The 22,151-nt window shown below is 32.6% G+C and overlaps 1 long non-coding RNA gene across 2 annotated transcripts in view; it reads left to right on the forward strand.

The window, feature by feature from the left end:
* The window catches only part of LOC145242667 (uncharacterized), an 83,892-nt gene extending 63,032 nt beyond the window's left edge, over positions 1 to 20,860 (forward strand). The window contains exons 1-2 of one of the 2 annotated variants that reach the window (XR_013862796.1): positions 17,879 to 18,061; positions 20,125 to 20,860. This is a non-coding gene — a long non-coding RNA (uncharacterized LOC145242667). Of the gene's footprint in view, positions 1 to 17,878; positions 18,062 to 20,124 lie in introns of those variants that run through there. The other variant, XR_013862797.1, reaches the window with a different exon arrangement.
* Positions 20,861 to 22,151: the final 1,291 nt, after the last annotated feature.

Here is a 22,151-nt window from a genome sequence, read left to right on the forward strand (position 1 = left end):
AGCTCTAACTATGGGATCGGCACTCGTAAACGTCTTCCACAACTGTCTGTTTATATAAACATTTGGCCGCTTCTTTTACATTGTACAATTTGTTTGTTTATTCACAAAGAGCTTCAATGCTAAGAAAGCAACAGACAATGTCATTTACAACAGTGCTCTACCTTAGAAGGGAGGCTCTTCAAATATATATATATATATATAGAGAGAGAGAGAGAGAGATAGATAGATAGATAGATAGATAGATAGATAGATAGATAGATAGATGTGCGTGTATTTATGTGCATATATAGACACACATAAATATATATACGTACATATATAAATAAATATATATGCATATATATATATATATGAATATTTATGTGTATATATTTATGTGGACACATTTATGTGTGTATACACACACGTGTGTGTGTGTGTGTGTGTGTGTGTGTGTGTGTGTGTGTGTGTGTGTGCATACATACATAAATATGTCCACATATATATATACATACACACATAAATATGTCCACATAAATATATACACATAAATATTCATATATATATATATATATTTATTTATATATATACGTATATATGTACGTTTGTGTGTGTGTTCATTTTTGCATATCATTCAATTATTTATTTGTTTGTTTATTCATTTATTTATTTATTTACTAGCGAGGGGAATGGGGGCTCTTGCTAATAAAACAACTTTTCGTTAAAATTTGACTTTATTCACCAACACAGTTTCTTTCTTGAGTAATCCACTGATTCCAACGCTTCTTTTACAATTTGATGTCTTTTTGTAGAACGATCTGTCTTTGCTTTCAAAATACACCACAGTTTTCAATATAACTCCAAATCACTTTCCCTGAAGTATTTTTTTTATTTTAGCTTTGTAAACGGTTAGTAGTCGCTGGGGTCCAGATCTGAAAAAGAGGTTAAATGTAGAAGTTATACAAAGTGTAACTCATGTAGTTTTGCCTTTTTTGTGATCGACTTGTGACATGGTACATTGTCTTGGTGAAAGCGAATTTCTCCTTCATTTGTGGCCGTTTTCTTGTGATTATTTCCTTCTAACACACCAATATTATTTGATATTCATTATTGACGATTCTTATGTTAATATATCAAGGAATAATAGAAAATACTTCTGCATCCCCAAATATGGAGACCAAAACCTTGCCTGCTGATGTTTACATGCTTAGTCACTTTAACCAGCTTTAACCAGCTTTAACCAGCTGCCGTCAACTCAGTTGACAACCAATTTGACTCCAGAGTGACATGGCGGATCTATGTTTCATCCATTGTCGCATATTGACACAAACATTCCTTTTTGTTGCATTAAAACAGTTGAAAACAATACTCTGAATTATTACTTTTTTTTTTATTTACTGTGAACAAACGCGGCACCCACTTTGAACACAGCTTTCAGCATTGGCAAAATCTCATGCAAAACAGTGAATACATTGTGTTCTGATATCTTGAACTGCTATAATTGTGAAAAACGAGTGTGTAGATTTTTAGGGGGCAGGATAAGCGTTCAGCATCATCGGTATTTGTACGATCGCATTTAAAGTCAGCACACCACTACATAACCATTGTCTGTTAGGGAACAATGTTCGATTAACACTTATCAAGCCACTGCTTTGCTTGAACAGTATATTTTTCCATCAGAAAGCAATGCTTTATCAACACACAAAATTCAGATTTTTCTATTCTTTTTAAAATTTGCAACAACAGATTCATGTAAATTACTGTAATTTGTAAACTAATAATCCGACCGATCTCAAATTGTGAATGGTGCCATTTGAAGGTTAGTACTTTATAAAATTTATATGAAGATTTCTATGAGTGGCACCATCTATATGGCATCTTATTGTGTGATACCTTATAATTTATATGTGTATTCTTTAGTTTAATATTTGCTATCTATAAAACTACCAAGTTGCACAGAGGTATCAACGTCTGCTTCTAACCCCAACCCTATCCTCAGATAAAATAACTGGTAACTGGCAACGCTCTATATAAGTCTTATTCTTACTTAACTTAAATCTTAAGTCAGGGCGACACCACTATTGAAGACAGTTAAGAAGTGTGTGAACTGGATGGGTAGATGGAAGTAAGACGGCAGATGCCAGGAGGACCTCATTATATCATTGTCATTGTCATTTGTCATTCTTTTCTCCTAGTTTACTCTTTTTCTTTAAAAAAATAAAACGAAATGAATAAATAAACAAAAATAAACTTTGACAACTGAAAAGAATTAAACAAAAAACATAAAAACAAAAAGAAAATAAAAAAAAAGCTAAATAAAACAAAATTTGATGAAAAAACAAGATGGCCGCCAACGGCAAAGATTGGTGAATCGCAATGTCAAAGGCTGGGTGGTATTTATTTATCTATTTATTTATTTGTTTGTTTGTTATTTATTTATTTACTAGCGAGGGGAATGGGGGCGCCCGGCCTTGCCTGGTTGTAAAATACGCTTAAATATATTTTAATTCATGCATATTTCGTATTTATTATTACAGAGCCAATTCTCTATTGAATATTATATTGTACCTAATGTATAGCATTGATGTCAAAAGTTTTAAAACAAATGACTTGGGTGCCATCAGCTAGAATCGAAATCAAAACATTTAGTGTTCCAGCCACGTTACTTACTGTTTGAGCTATCGGCAGATAGATAAGAAAGATATGAATTAAACCACTTCAAGCTATGAATGAATTTGTGCATGCGCAGAAATAATAGAAATATGTCGGCAAGTTGAAATGAACATTTTGCATATCAACTTTCTGACATATTTCTGTACACATTATTCATACATCCAAACAAAGATTTTATTCGTTGTAAACCATCTTTAGTGTATGATTACTATTTTCTGTTAATTTCAGTGTCACGTGACCAGTAGTTTAAGAGTTTATTAGTTAAATATTTTCACACAGACGCATACATACATACATCTACTGTTTTATTTGTGTAGATTTATTTATTCATTGATAAAAATGAGAAAAACGGACAAAGAAAGTAAAAACAAACAACTGCAAGAATGTCTGTATAGTTTTCATAACACAAGAATTCAATATGCTATCATTTAAAATAATGAAAAAGGCGGATTAGGGTATACTCTGGACCAGGATGCCAAGTCCATAATACTACAATATCTCTACTATTATATGAAAGAAACTGTGTCTATGTGTCTGTGTAGCTGTATGCCTGTGAGTTCATTCCTTATGGACTCGAAAACGGTTCAGTCGATTTTTATGAAATTTCATATGAAGGTACTTTATGTGCCATGCGGTGTTCTTAAATAAGTTTTGTGTCAGAGCGTCTTCGATAAGTACCTATTATCGATAATCAAAATATCTGATGAAAGAAGGTACAGGCGATTTTGACAAAAGCTAACACCTTATACAGCCTAACATCACAAGTGCATTTGAGAAGTTTTATTATCACACAAGCCGAAAGGCCCGACATATAAAATCAACAGTAGTGTCTTTATTATGACAGGGGCGTGTTCGAAATGAATGTTTATGTTTAAAACACAATTGCACCATGATACTTGATTTTTTCATTTTAAACTTAAATTCAAGCTTGTATTTATTTCCTTCCCCATTGAACAAATTAAGCACAAGGCTGTTTTTTAATGTAGGGAGGGAAACCAGCTCCCCCAAGGGAGCGCTCTGGCAAGGTCCAAAAATAGCAATTGTCTGATATGAAGGGTTGCCCCCACATTGACCAGAACTGATTACTTTTTTGCTCCTGGGCCGAAGGCCAAGAACATAGGCCGAGCTACTCCCAAACGGAACTTAAATTCAAGCTATTATAACTGCACAAGCAGTAAGACCAGGCATATAAAATCAACAGTAGGTTCTTATATATGACAGGCGTTCGTTTGAAATAAATGTATCTGTTTAGAGCACAATAGAAGCATGATACTTGACTTTATCATTTTAAACTTCAATTCAAGCCATTATATATAAAAAATAATTATATAAAATCAAAAGTAGGTTCTCTACAGTGCAATGTAGAGTAAAATGTATTGCAAACTAAGTTACTGTGGGGAGACATGTGAAGATTCCTCCCGGTACACCAGGATGAGTCTCCAACTAGAGCAATCGATTTGATTGAAAAATGGGCGATTTACCTGACAATAAAAATATAGGAATCTGAAACATTTGTTGATCATCATTCAATCCCGGATAACGTCGGGTTTTCATATATATATATATACACACAGTTAGATTTCTTGTCGATTTTTTTAACGATAAATATGGTTAAATAGCGTCTTCACCTCGAAGATCATTTTACTTAGAAAATAGCCCATATTTATACATACATACATACATATATATATATATATATATATATATATATATATATATATATATATATATATATATATATATTTTAGTCATGGACAATATATATATATATATATATATATATATATATATATATATATATTGATGAATATAGTGATAATAATAACTAGCGGGACCTGTTGAAATTCCACAGTGGACTCTTTCATATGTAATATATTGATGTTGGCATTTTTGTGGATGTTCAGCATAAATGGAGACACCATGATGTTATTGTAGTTCTTTTGTTAAAACTGCAAAAGTATATATCTAAGCTAGAAGGGACGCTCGGCATAGCCTGGTCGTAAAATATACTTAAATATGATATTTTAATTTATGCAGATTTCGTATATATTACTATAAGAGTCAATTTTCGATCCATTCTTATATATTATAAACCTGTGATTTCAAAAATAAAAAAATATATCCATATGGCGTGGGTGCTTCAGCTTGAATCGAAACTGAAACCAAAACTTATGAAGATAAAAAGAATGTATGTATATATAACTTGATTGTAATTATTTATTACAAGAAATGGAAAGGGATAACAATTAAACGACAGACACTCGGAAGAAAAAAAATAAATGTGATACAGAAAATAACACACCTGCTATCGTATTAATATATAGATTAAAATATGGTACTCATGCAGAGAGTGATCCAGACGTAACTCAGCGCACGTGCACGCCCGGCTTTCCTTGGAACATGACATCAACAGCCGGAGTAAGCCGAGTATCGCCGAGAAAATTAAGCTGTCTTATGTAGCATAAAGCTGAGTCAATGACAATGTAGCATGATGGTTTTCAACGCAACGTGCGTTTGCGCGAGTTGAAAATTCAAAGCAGCAGACGACAATTTGGAAGAGGAAGAAAAGAAAACAAATTAGTAAAAAAAAAAAAAGCTCACCATTTCGTACTTTCACGTCAGAAAAATAAAAACATGAATTTTACAGCCTTAAGTGAGCAGCTGAAAACACCAGCCGGAGTCCTCGATTTTGTCAAGAAAAAATTTACTGGCACCAACAAAAACTTGTGCACCATGTAGACACAGGTGCAATCTTATTACAAGAGGAAAGGTAAGCGATGCCTGAAGGTGTCAGGCTACCAAATGCCGAACCTTTACATCATCCGGACTGGTAACTTTTTTGGCAAGTCTAGGCTGACAATTGCCATCATAATTAAAATCATCCACTTGTGGGCGTTCGAGCGAGCAACACAGAAAGACCTCCAGCAAGAATGCGGAATACGCACACACACAATTAATAAAACAATGGCCTCAGGAAACAACAGTAATATCTGTTTTAATATGAAAAAAAACTATCCCATCCAGTTTTGTTTCAAATTTTCTAGTTCTCAGTTTTTTCCTTGAAAAATTTTTAATAGATAAAAAAATAACACCCAAAAAAACAAAAATAAAAAAAATTGTTTTAAAATTTTTCTTGAAAAAAAAAACTACAAAAAAAATTCCTTTAAAGTACTTATTTGACTTACCTCATTTATTTACTCTAAACCTTTTCTCAAACAAAAAAATCTTTAACATTATTTATTTTAAAATATACATATATAGCAAAAACAAAAAAAAAATATTGTTATAACATTTTTCTTCACAGTTAATAAAACTTAAAATTCAAGGTAAGTTTTCTTTTCTTGTTATACATTCATTGGCGATGCTCGGCTTAATGTCTTTGGTGATGCTTGGCATACTCCGGCTGTTGACGTCATGTTCCAGAGAAAGCACGGCGGTCTCTAAGTTACGTCTGGATCACTCTCTCCATGAGTACCTAAAATATTTTATGTACCAAAAACAGTTTTTATGTAACTGTTTTAGTTAACACAATGTTGTAATAAAAATAATATATTTAGAAAAGGGAACTATCATTTAATATATAGATATATATATATATTTTTTTTTAAATTTAATGTTTTTATTAAAATGTTTTATGTACAAAACCAGTTTCGTTTCGCTAATAATGTGTTTCTAACTTCGAGGTTTCATAACGTATTCATCTGGGCTTTTGTTTACATGTTATAGCAATTAGTAGTAGCAATGATATTTTAATGAACGAAGACATCAGCATCTCTCTCTCCCTCTCTCTCCCTCTCTCTCTCTCTCCCTCTCTCTCTCTCTCTCTCTCTCTCTCAATAAGCAAATCTAAAGAAAAATAAACAATGAAAAAAACAAATAACTGCTCAATTTTTTGTCCCTGCCGGCCGAGAGATGTGAGTTATAGTTTTTTTTATTACGGAATAACTTAAAATCAGTTATTTCTTAACAACTTTTGAAAGATATAACCCTAAATTTTATAGAATTAAAAACACATATAGCTGTAAGAACACACTATTCAAATGCTGCCTTGAGGGTTCGTAAATGTGCATTCTGTAATTAATGTATATTCTGGAATTAAATCTTAACCAATCAAATTTTCCGGAAAGTGTGACACACAAAAGAACACACATGCTATCGCATTAATATATAGATGATGATGATGATGATGATGATGATGATGATGATGATGATGATGATGATGAAGTTAATAATAATAATAATAATAATAATAAAGTTAATAATAAAAATGATAATAATAATAATAATAATTTTGATTTCGTTTATCAACGTCTCTCTGGAAAGGGATGGGATTCATTTCCAGAGGATTTCTCTTAATCCCGGCTTCAAACCAGGAGCTTCAAAGATCAAGGGTTTTCCTAAGGATGTTGGTGGTACCTATAATTGCAGAGGTCTTAAGGCCGCCTAAAACATTGGGGATTTGTAGTTTTTTCAATTGTTCTTCCAGACGACTTGATACTACTCCTAGTGTACCAACTACGACCGGGATTATTTGTGTTTTAACTCCCTGTATACGCCTTATCTCCAAGGCCAATGGAGCATAATTGCTCCACTTCTCAGTATCCTTCTCTCTCACATTCCTGTCCCAGGGTACTGAAAAGTCTACAAACTGCCAGTTTTTTGAGACCTTGTCAATGACAATCAAATCCGGACGATTATGTTCCAATTTCTTGGTCGTTATGAGACTTTTGTCCCACCATACCTCTACCTTGCCATCCTCACTTGTTCTCACTTCATCAGACACCTCCTCAAACCATTTTCAAGCACACTTCACCCCAACCCTCTTACACACCTCCCAATATATCTGGAGTCCCATGCGATCGTGCCTTTTGAAGTACTCTCTCTGAGCCAGTCCACTACACTCTGCTGTAAGGTGTGCAATTGACTCTGAGGTCTTACCACAAATCCGGCATTCTGCAGCAACTTCCTCTCCTAGAACCACTTTTTTTAACAATCGTGTTCCTAATACCTGCTCTTGTGCTGCACAAACAAAAGCTTCAGTACTCTTAGCCAGATACCCAGCTCTAAGCCATTGCCATGATCTTTCATCAGCCACTTCTGCTATATCCTGGAAGAACCTTCCATGCATTTTCTTCCTAGTCAGTTCCTCTGCCCTTTCTCTATCAATACGTTTCACATAATCAGCCTTGGTCTCACATACCTCCACTTCATTGGCCACAACCTTAAGCATCTATTCCTCACTTCTAACCACATGCTCCTTCCACGACATCTCCTCGGTTCTAACACAATCTTTTATACTTTTCAATCCTCTCCCGCCATCTTTTCTCTTTTAATACAGCCTTGCTACGCTACTGCGAATGTGAAATATACCAAACATTGCTAAAACTTTTCTTGTTTTGATATCCATGGCATGCAAATCCTTGTCAGACCATTCTAAAATTCCCGCATTGTATCTCAAAACACTGACTGGCCATGCATTCACTGCTTTCATTAGGTTTCCTCCATACAGTTTCGACTTTGCAATCAGTTTCACTCTTCAAAGATACTCCTTCCTGACTTTCTCCTTCATTTCTCTGTTCATGATGCTTACACCCTCCAACACTCCCAAATACTTATATCCTGTATCTTCTATTTCTTTCATGATTTCTCCATTTGGCAGCACTATTCCATTCGCATGAACCTTTACTCCTCTTTTCATCACCAGCACCGCACACTTACTAATCCCAAACTCCATCCCAATGTTTTCTGAGTATGTCCCCACAAATTCTACCAGTCTCTCCATTTCCTTTTCATTTCTACCGAATATTTTCAAATCATCCATAAACAGTAGATGGTTGAGGCGTCTGTCACCAGATCCAAAGTTATACCCCAATTTTTCTCTCTTTAAAGGATGCTCAATGGCATCATTATCATTACAAAAGAAGTGGTGATAACGAATCTCCTTGAAATATTCCACGTTTAATACCAACCTGCCCCATCTCCTCTCTGTTTGCTGTCAGCACTGTTTTCCATTGAGCCATACTTGTCTCCAAAACCCTACCACATTCTCAGCAACCTTCATCATCAATAGTGTTTCACATATCCATGAATGATAAACCATGTCATAAGCCTTTCTGTAATCGATCCATGCTACGCTCAGATTCATCTTCTTCTTCTTCGCATCCTGCATTAATGTTTTATCAATTAGTAGTTGCTCTTTGGTACCTCTCGAGCCTTTTTGGCACCTCTTTTGTTCGTCAGGAAAAACACCATTACTCTCAAGATGTTCATAAATTTTCTCCGCAAATATTCCAGTCAACAGTTTCCAAATCAATGGCAGACATGTAATTGGTCTATAATTATTGGCATCTGTTCCTTTTGTAGGATCTTTCCTAATCAGTGTTGTTCTTCCCTTCAAAAGCCAATCAGGGACATCTCCTGACTACAACCCTTTGCAGAGCAGCAGCTGTAGGTGGATAAAGGCATGGAAATTATTTAAACCAGAAGCCCATCACTCCATCTGGACCAGGCGCCTTCCAGTTTGTCATCCTTCGTATGCCAGCTTTAACGTCATCGATGTTTATCTAAACGTTATTCATCTGCTGCATTTCTGATGGCCTTTCTCTGACCTCTCACAACCAGCTAGCCTTCTCATTATATCGCCCATCAACGGACAAAATCCCACTCCAGAACTTCTTGGCTTTTTTTTGCATTTGGAGTGTTGTTATTTCCCACCTGTTTACTACCATTTAATTCTTTATACAGTTGAGACTGATTGTTCCGGAAAAGGTTGTTCTGCCGAAATGCAACACTTTTTTCCAACAAAGTTCCGAAATTTCATACCACCAATGTGGACCTTCTCTTTCAACATTGTTAGAACGTTCATCGTTCCCTTTTCCAGCAATCTTTACCTCCTTTCAAGCTCGTCCTTGGCTTTCTGTCCTAGTTTAACTCCTTTTCTTATTTCTTCGATCTTACCAATGTCTTTCCGCCACCGTTTAATACTTTCTTCAAGCCGCCTCTGCCAGTGTGGCCTTCTATCCTTCGTTTCTCCCCTTTTCTTCTGTAATAAGCTTAAGACGATTCGCAATAACGTATGACGCTGCATACAGAAGCCTGTTAAGTTCCGTAATCGATATGTTCTTTCTTATGATGTTGTAAATTACTCCTTGAACTATTTTTACCTCGCTTTTCACCTTTCGCCTATCACTACTCTTCATACTTGGAATCTCTATGATATCGTCTCTAAGAAGAGCCTCTCTTAATTTCTGAAGTACTTCTTTTTCTACAGAAGTCAAAGTTCGAACTTCATCACCACTTCTCCATACATCTGCTCCTTTCACTGGGTCCGTTGTCTCAGAGTCAATGATTTCATCTGCCTTAGATCCTTCAAACTCCTTCCCATAACTCCCCCAACCATAGGATTCCATTCCTCCTCAGTTGTCCGTCTCCCATCATGGCTTACATTTCCCTTCTGCACTTCCACTCTCTCAGTTCTTTCATCAGAGCTAGTTTCATCAATTATACTTTCGTTATTCATTTCATTCCTAACCATCCATTCAATCTCTTCTCTTGCAATCACTGAAATAATAATAATAATAATAATAATAATAATAATAATAATGATAATAATATGTCATAGGAGAATATATTTTCTCCTATGATTGGATTAAGAAATATATAAATATTTCTTATAATATATAAAAATGTTTATTGATATATTAATTAAAACATAAAGACGTTTCTAAAATGTCGTTATTCATAAACATAAATAATAATCGGCGTCTATAAATATAAAAAGGCGTAGAACGCCTTTTTGTTCTTTTTGGAGTCTCTAGAACGTTCCAGGAAGTTCCTTTCAAAACTCATAAAAGAAACGCTATTGGTGGGTAAAGTCAGTTCGTGACATATTTTTGGGATGTACACATAGGCAACCAACGTCCGAATTCCGGCTTCCTCATAACGGCCGTAAAAACAAAAATCTCACTGAAGGAAGAACTGCTGTTTGGATTCTGGTAAAGTTTTTATTTATTCTTTGAGTTTGTTGACCGAAAAGCACATATTACGTATAGAGCAAACATTTCGAAACACAATACATAAAGAAATACTTTCTTTATAATCTAAGGGAGACAATTTTATTCGCGAGTTCGCCCTTCAAAAAAAATAATAATCTTTTTCTTTTTCTTGTTAATTTATTTTTTTAATGAATTTCTTTTTCATTAAATCTTTTTCTTTTGTTTTAATTTTATTGCATGTGGGTGCTGGTAAATCCCTAGAACATACGAGCTATCATCAGCACACATATGTAATAAATGGGGGCTCGTCCGGGTACATATGTAATATAATAATAAAGTTAATAATAATGATAATAGTAATAATAAAGTTATTAATAATAATAATAATAATAATAATAATGATAATGATGATAGTAATAATAATAAAGTTAATAATAATAATAATAATAATAATAATAATAATAATAACTCGCCTTACTTTTCTCAAAACACTCATAATATTCTAAACTCCCATCGAAATACAGATTCCAATATCCCTGTACAGGTTGAACCTACTATTGATAATTATAACAACCATGTATTAAACCACAACCCTACCCCAAACCATAACAGAGCACCATGAATACTATCTGAACGCCAGGCAAGATATACACTTATATTGGCACGACTTAAACTTTAATAAAGGTTAGAATATCTTACCACATTTGTTCCTTTAATAATGAAATTTCTAATAATAGCCAGGGAACTTCTCTAACCACTTCAATTAAAAAACTTTAATCAAAAAAACACCCTATTCTCTATTAATTGCACTGTTCTTTAAAAGTCAAACTTTTATACCCCAAGTTCTAAGTCTCGACACCTTTACATATCTAAAGCTGTAAGTATAATTACTTCCCTCCAAAGTATCAACATAATCAATTACAAAAGAGAACTGGAAAAGAAAAACAAATATAATAAATTTATAACTTAAAATACTGCAGCATTAAGTATTTTTTTTAATTCAATTTATAACATTGTATAATCAATTCTTAATGCTGCAATATTCTAAGTTATAAATTTATTATATTTTTTTACTAGAATATCTTCTCCTTTTCTTTTCCAGTTTTAACAACTAGTCCTTTACTTTTTTATGTTTAAGCTTAACCATATTTCTTTTCATGCTCGCATTTTTCTATTTTAATATATATATATATATATATATATATATATATATATATATATATATATATATATATATATATATAAATCTATATATATAAATGTAATTCTTGGTTCGTTCAAAGTCGATAAAACCATATTTCTACATTACCAATTTAATTGAAATTTCAGAAAATTTATCTGTAAAGTCAAGGAATGTTTGCATGTTATTAAAATAAATTAAGATCGTTAATATTGCAAATTATAAAAATATATTAAATAAAAGAAAAATATTTTTCATAACTGCGAGGCTGTCCGCCATTTCATTTCCGGTAGAAATCAGCCTTTCATGTGCACCACATGTTGACGACTTTCGAATTACAACATTTAACTATCTAATTAATAGATGGTTAAAAAAAAAATCCTTATTTTTTTAAATTATATATATATATTTTTTTTTGTACTTTAACCTTGCAATTGAATAAAAAAAAGCATATCATAAAACTTTAATTAAACTTGGAAATACGATTTAAAAAATAGCGCGGATTGGTAAGTACACTAGCACTATTTGTTTATCTTAATTTTTTATTTTTAAAAGCTTTCCTGGCGAAGCCTACCTAAAATAAATTTGTCTAATTCTTAATTTCTTATGCTATTGAAAAAAAAAAATAGCATCTCGGAATTTTGATAAAATTTTCCATTAAGGCCCGTCTCACGTTCGTATATAACAAAATACTTTTTGGGGTGGCCGTTGAGTTCCATAGCGATCAGCAGACTTAAAATAGTGCGGATCGGTAAGTGCACTAGCACCATTTGTTTATCTTAATTTTTTATTTTTAAAAGCTTTCCTGGCGAAGCCTACCTAAAATAAATTTGTCTAATTCTTAATTTCTTATGTTATTGAAAAAAAAAAAAAAAAAAGAATGTAAATATGAAGAATTACTCCACCCTCGAAAATTCCTTTAAAATTACCACTTTTCTAGGTTTTCGGGGTCACTGAAAATGAAAATAACGTTTATAATTAAGGTTTAGTTACTTTTTTTTTTATACTTCATGAAAAGAGTTAAGCCAACGTAAGTACGTGAGAAATTATTAATCAATGTTTAGTAACTTTTTCCTTTTATTATTCTTAAGGAGTAAAACTTTTTTTTAATCATGAAAAGAGTTAAACCAACGTAAATAAATAAATAAATAAATAAATGAATAAATATTTGTACACGTGACTAATTATCAATAAATGGTTTAGTTACTTTTTTTTTATTTATGAAAAGAGTTAAGCCAACATAAGTAATGTTTGTAAAAGTGCCAAAGGCAACATAAGTAAATAAATAACGAAAATATTATGTGCGCATGCGTTAGCCTTGACTGAGGGGGGACTAAGGAACGACCATTAAATAAAGTCGCCATGGACCTCAACGCCCAAGGAGTACCAAAAATAGTTTTCATGATATGAAGAAATTTCTTTTCCGAAAAGTGGCTTAAAGGTTTTTTGACAAGGCAGTTGGTACGCGAGTGCATATTTAACAGCCTTTGTTTATGCTCACGTGTAGCGTAAACAAAGACTACGTTTGTGAAATGGAAAATAGTCCCAGAGTTCAGGAGTTATTACCATGCAAAAGAAATCAAACAAAAAACTTTTTAGCCAAGAAACACACAGAAAATTTTTTTTAAATAGCATCCATTTTTTTCTATCGAATTCATTTGCTGTTTTTATTGAAAACTATTTTCTCCCGAATTTTTGATAAAATTTTCCATAAAGGGCCATGCGTCTCACATTCATATATAACAAAAAAAACTTTTGTAGATTTCGGTGTGTTAAAAACGAATTTGCAAACCGTTTCCATCGCAAAAAAATAGTTTTTATGATATGAAGAAATTACTTTTTCGAAAAGTAGGCGATCACTTTTCCATGTAAACTTAACTTAAAATGAGCACCCACTTTTTAGCCACCTGAGAGAGGGGGGGATTTTTTCCCATGTTTATTGGCTAAATAGCTTTCATTTATGCTCGCGCGTAGCATAAACGAAGGCTGTGAAATGGAAAATAGTCCCAGAGTTCAGGGGTTATTACCATGCAAAAGAAATCAAACAAAAAATTTTTTAGCCAAGAAACACACAGAAAACTGCCCCTCTCTCAGGTGGTCAGAAAGTGGGTGCTCATTCTAAGTTAAATTTACATTGAAAAGTGATCACCCACTTTTCGAAAAAGTAATTTCTTCATATCATGAAAACTTTCTTTTTGCGACAGAAACGGTTTGCAGATTCGTTTTTAGTACACCAAAATCTACAATAAAATATTTCGTTATATACGAACATGAGACGGGCCTTAAAGTAAAATAATACCGGATTTTTGGGGGCAGATTTTCCGTTTAGTTGTACAAATATCCTCAAATCAGGTAATCACTAAAAGGGACTCTTAAAAGTCGTCACCTGTATCGAGCAAAAGTTAAAAACCACTGATTATATGTCAGCCTACGTCACAGTAACATATATTGAGTGAGTTCCTAACAGTATTTTGTATAGTTTTTTTAGTTTAAACTCATTTTCCCAAAATTTCCCCAAACTTAACGTGTTCGATACAGTCTGCCGCCATTTGAATTTTTCAAATATACCGATAAAAACTGCATGTTTTTGAACCAATTAATCATTATACATTACATAAAAACACTACAATCTTATCTAGTTAGGTAGAACATTTACTTTTCTTGCCTTTGATAACATTTATTTGTTATATATTTATTTTTTGACAACTTCTTTGTATCTGTGTTTAATAATACAAACCCTTTTCATTTAATGTAACGTTTAGTTAGCTCGAAAAACAGTGTTTATCGGTGTATTTGAAAGATACAAATGGTGGCGGACACTGATAATTACGTTAAGTTTGAGAAAGTGAGTTAAAACTAAAAAACTATACAAAATACTGTCACAAACCCACCGATTATGTCAGCCTATGTCATGGTACCATATATTCGGTGGGTTTTTGATGCTGTATTGTATAGTTTTTAGTTTTCGACTTACTTTCCCAAACTTAACGTATTCAACAGAGTCTGCAACCATTTCTGTTTTTCGAGCCGAACATTTTACATTACATAAAAACACTAAACAATTATCCAGTTAGGTAGAAACATAACTTACCTTACCTTTGCTTTCATTTATTTGTTTTTGGACAACTTTTTCGAATCTGTGTATAATATCCCCCCCGCCCCATCACTCAAATATCAATTACTAAACATTTAGCGTTTCAACATTTTTGCTGCGTTCAACTTTATCCACTGATTGTTGGTCGAGCCCAAGCCATGATTGACGGTAACTCCCGAGTATCAGGATCCAATTCTGCAAGAGTACCATTTTTTTTCATTTTCGCCTTATTTTTTTTTTACTTTTTGGAGTAGATTGCTGTACTAAGAATATAAAAAACATGCATTTTCTCTTTTTATTAGAATTTTCCATTACACCAAATTGAGCCACAGCAATGCGTGGCAGGGTACAGCTAGTATATATATATATATATATATATATATATATATATATATATATATATATATATATATATATATATATAACTTTAATCACATAAATTAATATACAAAAGTATAATTTTATGCGTAAACTAAGTATTTACTTTTACAGTGCTCAATACATAGGTAGAGCTCGGTAGTAAGTTAGAAAAATATGTATGGCAATTAAGCTACACAAAATATTCCGCATAAGCCTGATAAATCCTAGTGTGGATGAAACCCGAAATATTCTGTGTAGCTTAATAGCCATATATATTTTTCTAACTTACTATATCTATCTATCTATATATATATCTATATATACATATTTTTCTAACTTACTATATATATCTATCTATATATATATATATATATATATATATATATATATATTAAATCCCCGAAACAGTGTTTCATGGTAAACAACTGATGATCCCTTGAAAAATAAAAAAATTGGTATTATAGTAAATTCGAGAGAGTTGATGCAGTGATTGCAGGTGATTAAATGACTTACTGACTAGATGTTTTTTTTTAACGAATGATAAAAAGTAATTTTTTGTGTAGTTTCAAATGTTAAAAAACTTCAAAGACTATATATATATATATATATATATATCAGGTTATTGTTATTTATTCATATATGCTCTGTGGTTATATTTTAACAAACGTTAAGCTTCTGATTTAAAAAGGACTGGTATACATAGGAATTATTTGCTAAACTCCACATTAGCACAGAACATATACATACATATCATGTTTGTGACTTACTGTTGCTTGATCACTATAGCTCATCTAAATTTACGTTAAGCTTTATTCTGTAGTGGTTGACAGGGGTTTAGTTCCTTGCTAATGGAGTCAAAGGTGGCTTCTGACAAGGCTCAAATTCTTTGATCAGTAGCAATCGTAACTTCCTGCACTGATGATTGGAAAAGTATGAACCTCTAGTGTCTGGAGGTATAGAACATAATTATAATTTATGTTTATTTTGACACTTTAAGAAGTTCTTAAAAGTTGCGCATTGTTTAGGAAATTAAAAAAAAATGTTGCTCAGTTGGCCTTGTTGTGAAATCACGACTTCTTGTCGCTCGATCACTATAGTTCGTCTGAATTAACGTTAAGCTTTATTAAATAATTATTTATAATTTATGATTATTTCACTCCTTTAAGAAATAAGTTAAGTTCTTGATAAGAAATTTATGATTATTTATATATATATATATATATATATATATATATACACAAGGTGACCCCCCAAAAAAACAAAAGCTAAATGGAGGCCATCTAGAACATATGCTGTAAGCCAAAGACCCTAGTGTTTTGATGTGATGTTTGGAATATAATAAACTAGTTATGACCAAAGTTTCATTTCATTCGGACAAAACACTAAGAAACGGGGCCTAATTAGAGTTGGGGACCGTTTTTTTAGGTCACCCTGTATATAAGAACAAGTTGTTAATAAAACATGTTAAAAACACTTTGAAAAAGAGTTAAAAACATATTTAATTTTAAAAAGGAAGCACAAAATAAGTGGATAGTAATTAATCCGCGGAGTTTCAAAGAAATACTTTCCTTCTCATCAGGGGGTAGGATTTAGCAAAATGCGGGATCGGATTTTACTTGCAAAAGTATTTAATGAAACTACAAGTAAGTCATAGATCTTACTTGATAACAAAAAGTGAAGCAGAGGGAATAGGGTGAATAAAAAAAGTGATTTCACGTGAATGGATAGTCTGGTGAAGGGTAAAATATCCAATGACGGTAAAATCCAAAAATGCAGAATCCAAGGAAGTTGGTTAAATTTCCATTCGCACAAGTATAATCCAAGAGAATCGCGTAATTGGAAGATGATCCAAAGTAATCCAAAAGGCAGAAATCTGTGGAATAATTCACAAATAGGCACAAGGAAAGCTCTATCTCCTATTTGGTTTTATCAAGCTTTTACATCTGATTGAGATTACTTTATAAATATTAATTCTTTAATATTTATAATATACTTTAGTTTTTCCATCTTGGACCATTTTGGTAAACTTAACTGTAATTCTTATTTCATATATATATATATATATATATATATATATATATATATATATATATATATTCTTATAATTTCTTTAAATACTTTATAGGCAAAATTTCTTTACACATTTTGCTAATTCCTCCCCTCTGTCGAAAAGGAAAGTATTCCTTTGAAACTCCATGGATTAAGGCCTTCCACCTCTATTTGTGTTTCCTTTCCGAAAAATAAATGTGTGTTTAACTCTTGCTTAAGTGTTTCTCAACATATTTTATTAAACCTGTGTGTGTGTGTGTGTGTGTGTGTGTGTGTGTGTGTGTGTGTGTGTGTGTGTGTGTGTGTGTGTGTGTGTGTGTGTGTGGTCACAATTATCTACACTCTCACGGAATATATAATAGGGATATACAGATTCTCTTGGATATTTCATCAGATAAAGTCACTAATTGGTCTCTCTCTACCTCTTTTAAGGATTAAATACTATTATTGTTTGTAGTGCTATTCACTTCTGTTTATAGTAAACTATTCCATATTTTTATTTTTTATTTTCTTTACTACCCTCTACTATTAATAAACAGAGAGCGAGAGAGGAGGAGGAGGAGAAGAAGAAGAAGAAGAAGAAGAAGAAGAAGAAGAAGAAGAAGAAGAAGAAGAAGAAGAAGGAGATGAAAGCGAAAGTGATAGAAGATCCTACAGAATGAGAGTGAAGATCTAAAAATATACAGAAAATAGAGGATGAGAGTGATAAAATAGTAAGAGATGGGTCACTTGGTGAGTTAATTGCAAATTACGGCTAATTAAAACTATTAATATAGAAGGTTGACTCAGATTTTTTTCGTCAGTTCAAGTAAATTTAATTCAGTAAAAATCGGTTTAGTTTGTGTTGAAATTACAGATTGTTTTTCTATTGAAAATACAAATTTTATTGCCACCTCGAACATAGGGTTAGTGTTGGAGTTGATAAAATGCATTATTTTTGTTCATTTATTTATTTTTCTAAATTAATTTATAAAAGATGCTAAATGATTATTTCATTGATTAAAATATGAAAATGTGCCGTTAATTCAAACCCTAACTCCAAGTTCAGCGTGGTACTAAAGTTTGGGTAACAAAGTAAAATCTAAAATGTGCTAGTTGTAACAAAAAAGATAACATGCCTTCCAGTAACCTAATCTGTGAAAAAAAAAAAATGGAAGAAACAAGATACACGTCTTACAGAGTAAAGTTGGGTCGTAACAATAGATTTTTACCAAACATATTTTTAATTTGGGTTTGTATTTCTGTACACATAGATTCGAAAAAGTTGTCAAAAAAACGGGTTTGTATTACTGTACACATAGATTCGAAAACGTTGTCAAAACAACACATATATAACAAATAAATATTATCAAAGGCAAGATAAGTTACTTTTCTACCAAACTGGATACATTTTTGTGTTTTTATTCAATGTAACATGTTTATTCAGCTCGAAAAACATGCAGTGTTTTACCGATGTATTGGAAAATTCAAAATGGCGCCCGACACTCTCGTTAACATGGTAAGTTTGGGAAAAGGTGTTATAATTAATAAACTAGACAAAATACTATTAAAAAAACACCGAATATATGTCAACTTATGTCACGGTAACATATATTGAGCGAATTTCTAACAGTATTTTGGATAGTTTATTATTTATATCATCTTTTCCTGAACTTACCGTGTTAAAGAGAGAGTAGGGTAGGGTGCCATTTTGAATTTTCCAATACATCGGTAAACACTGTATGCTTTTCGAGCTGAATAAACATGTTACATTGAATAAAAACACGAAAAATATATCCAGTTTAGTAGAAAAGTAACTTATCTTGCCTTTGATAACATTTATTTGTTATATATTTGTTTTTTTTTTGGCAACTTTTTCGAATCTATGTGTACACTGTACAGTAATACAAACCCGATTTTTCTGTATTTTTTTCTTAAATAAACACCTATTTTTCCCCATAAATTTTATATCTTTCTGGAATTTCAACAAAACAGACGACACAGTTTGGTCTTTTTTTCTTCTTTCTTTTTTCTTTCTTTTCTTTCTTTTCTTTCTCTTTTCCTCATTTGTTCTGTCCGTCTCTGTCTCCCTTTGTATTTCTCTTTTTTCTGCCAATTTTCTTTTTCTTTTGTAATTATGCGATATCGAATTTTATTTTATCATGCAATTTTTTTCTTTCTGAAACAAAAAAATAAATAAAGACATTCGTTTATTTTTTCTTTATTTGTTTCTTTCTTTTTGCCTCTTTCATTATTCCTCGTTTTTTTTATTTCTCTCTCTCTCTCTCTCTCTCTCTCTCTCTCTCTCTTTCTCTCTTTCTCTCTCTCTCTCTCTCCGTTTCTTTCTCTATTTCTCTTCGTTTCTTTCCTCTCATTTCTGTTTATCTCTATTTGCCTATCGGTCTGTCTGTCTATCTATATCTCTTTCTCTCCCTCCCTCTCTCTCTTTCTCTGGTCTATTTCTCTCCGTTTCTCTTCCCCTATTTTTTGTATATCTCTATTTGCCTACCTGTCTGTCTACCTGTCTGTCTCTGGTCTCTTTCTTTCTCTCTCTGTTTCTCTGGTCTATTTCTCTCCGTTCCCCCCCCCCACCTTGTATGTCTCTGTCTGTCTGTCTGTCTGTCTGTCTGTCTGTCTCTCTCTCTCTCTCTCTCTCTCTCTCTCTCTCTCTCTCTCTCTCTCTCTCTCTCTCTCTCCTTTTCTGTCTTTCGTTTTTCCATCATCTTATTTTACATGTTATTTTGCTTTGATTTATAAAAATTAAAACATTTTTTTTTTTACAAATTTTATTTTAACAATTTTCCATTAACTTTCAGATTCAATTATGGCTTCCTTCACCTGTGACAGGACTTGAACTTGAAATCCTATGCTCTAGTCTGTACGACGTGCAACTTAACGATGCGACTGCAATCTGCTTCCTTCACTGGGAGTCAGAGAAGACAATGAAAACTATTATCAACTACTTACTTCGATGCTGCATATATTGAAACATGGACAAAAAAGCAAACACACGCTGCCTATTGAAATTATTACACACTTAAACTTGTTGGATATAGTCAAACAGGAGTTATCTCCCTTGCCCATTACTCTTCTTTTGATCATACCCTCCTACTTCCATACTAACTCTACAGAGCAGTCAATCAATAAAAAGTTCTTGTTCTATGCATACGTGTCCAGTTATTTCTTCTAGTGCCATTATGGTTATAGTCAGCTAGCGTCTTCCCTATTTTTATTTATTTATTTATTTATTTATTTATTTTTATTTTGCGTGGCGCTACCAAAACCGGCAAAGAGGCAAAACATTAACTTCACTTCTTTATTATTCATTTATATTTTGAAGCGATTTATTGAATTAAAATATAAATCTGGACCTTATTAAAAAGTATACAATTAGAAACAAGAAAATTATAAAAAGATAAAAATAACACAGTCTTTATTTGCACTTTTGACAACACAATGCAAATAAATACTAATTTTGTTAAGTAATAGAAAGTCTACTGCCAGCAAGCACTCCCAACCTCTCCATGTTAAGAACGGCTTTCGGAATAAACACCCCCAACCTCTCCATGTTAAGAACGGCTTTCGAGGTTTGAGGTGTTTTTGTTTTGTTTTTTCAGAAAGCCGTTCTTTACATGGGGAGGTTGGGGGTGTTTATACTACACTGGGGCAGATTGTAAAAAAATACCGTCTACTGTTTATAGTAAACACTGTTGATATCAAGAAATACGAGGAGGAGGTCGGCATTTTCCACTATGTCGGATATTTAAACCTTACACTTCAGCAACATCTGAAGGAAAACATGCTAAGCATTACCACCGCTATAGTACGTAAAAAAAAATTTTTTTTTTAAAAACTCTTTTCTGATGAAGATTCTGTTATGAATCGAAATATTGAATTTAATTTTAATAAATAAATATGTTTATTTATTGAAAGAGATTCTACACTTGTTTGGTCTTTAAACCGTTAAATTTTTTAATTTTGCATTCCATATCAACAGTGTTTTCTATAAACAGTAGACTTTCTATTACTTAACACAAACACATTAAGTCTTTAAACCGTAAAATTTTTGAATTTTACTAATTTTGTTATTTTTGATTGTATACTTTTCAATAATGTCCTTTTTTTATATATATATATTATTTCAATAAATCGTTTCAAAATACAAATACTGAACAAAAAAGAAAAGCGAAGGTACAGTCTTGCCTCTTCACTGGTTCCGGTAAGTGCTGAGCAGGAAATTAAGGAAGACGCTAGTTGACTATAACTGCTATGCATAGAATTCACAACTGAATATTATAAAGAATATAAAAAACTCAAAGGTCAGCAATGACTAAGATCTTTCTGATTCCCTCACTCTTGATCTTAAGAACGTGGTGCAATGAGGAAAAAGGGTGCCTGGTTAATTTTAATGCATTGAAAACCAAGCTTCTCTTCTTTCATCCTAATCGTTTTGACCCCCTCCCCCAATTGAAATGAATGGCTTTTGTTTTGGAGAAGCTCCATGTTTTGACAAGCTTCTTGGACTGACCTTCACTCCTGATCTGAAATGGAGCACATACATCAAATCTGTTGCCAATATTGCTGGGAAAATAGTTGAATCTGTAGCAGCCGACACTCGCTACAAACATAGGCAGGAGCTACTTCTCACGACTTTGAGATTTGAAATCCATTTCCTCTTGGCTTGTCAAATCACAAACCAGCTCCCTATCACGTGACAGAGTATATAAAAGGCAAAATCTGAAACTCTTAATTTTTTTTTTTTTTTTCGCTGCTTTGCCCAGAAGCACACATCGCCTGGGGCTTTGGCCCCAGGCAAAACGTGAGTACTACAAGCTAACATGGC

This window comes from Euprymna scolopes, chromosome 21, assembly GCF_053919585.1.
Source record: "Euprymna scolopes isolate OS-2025 chromosome 21, ASM5391958v1, whole genome shotgun sequence".
Taxonomy (NCBI): Eukaryota; Metazoa; Mollusca; class Cephalopoda; order Sepiida; family Sepiolidae; genus Euprymna; species Euprymna scolopes.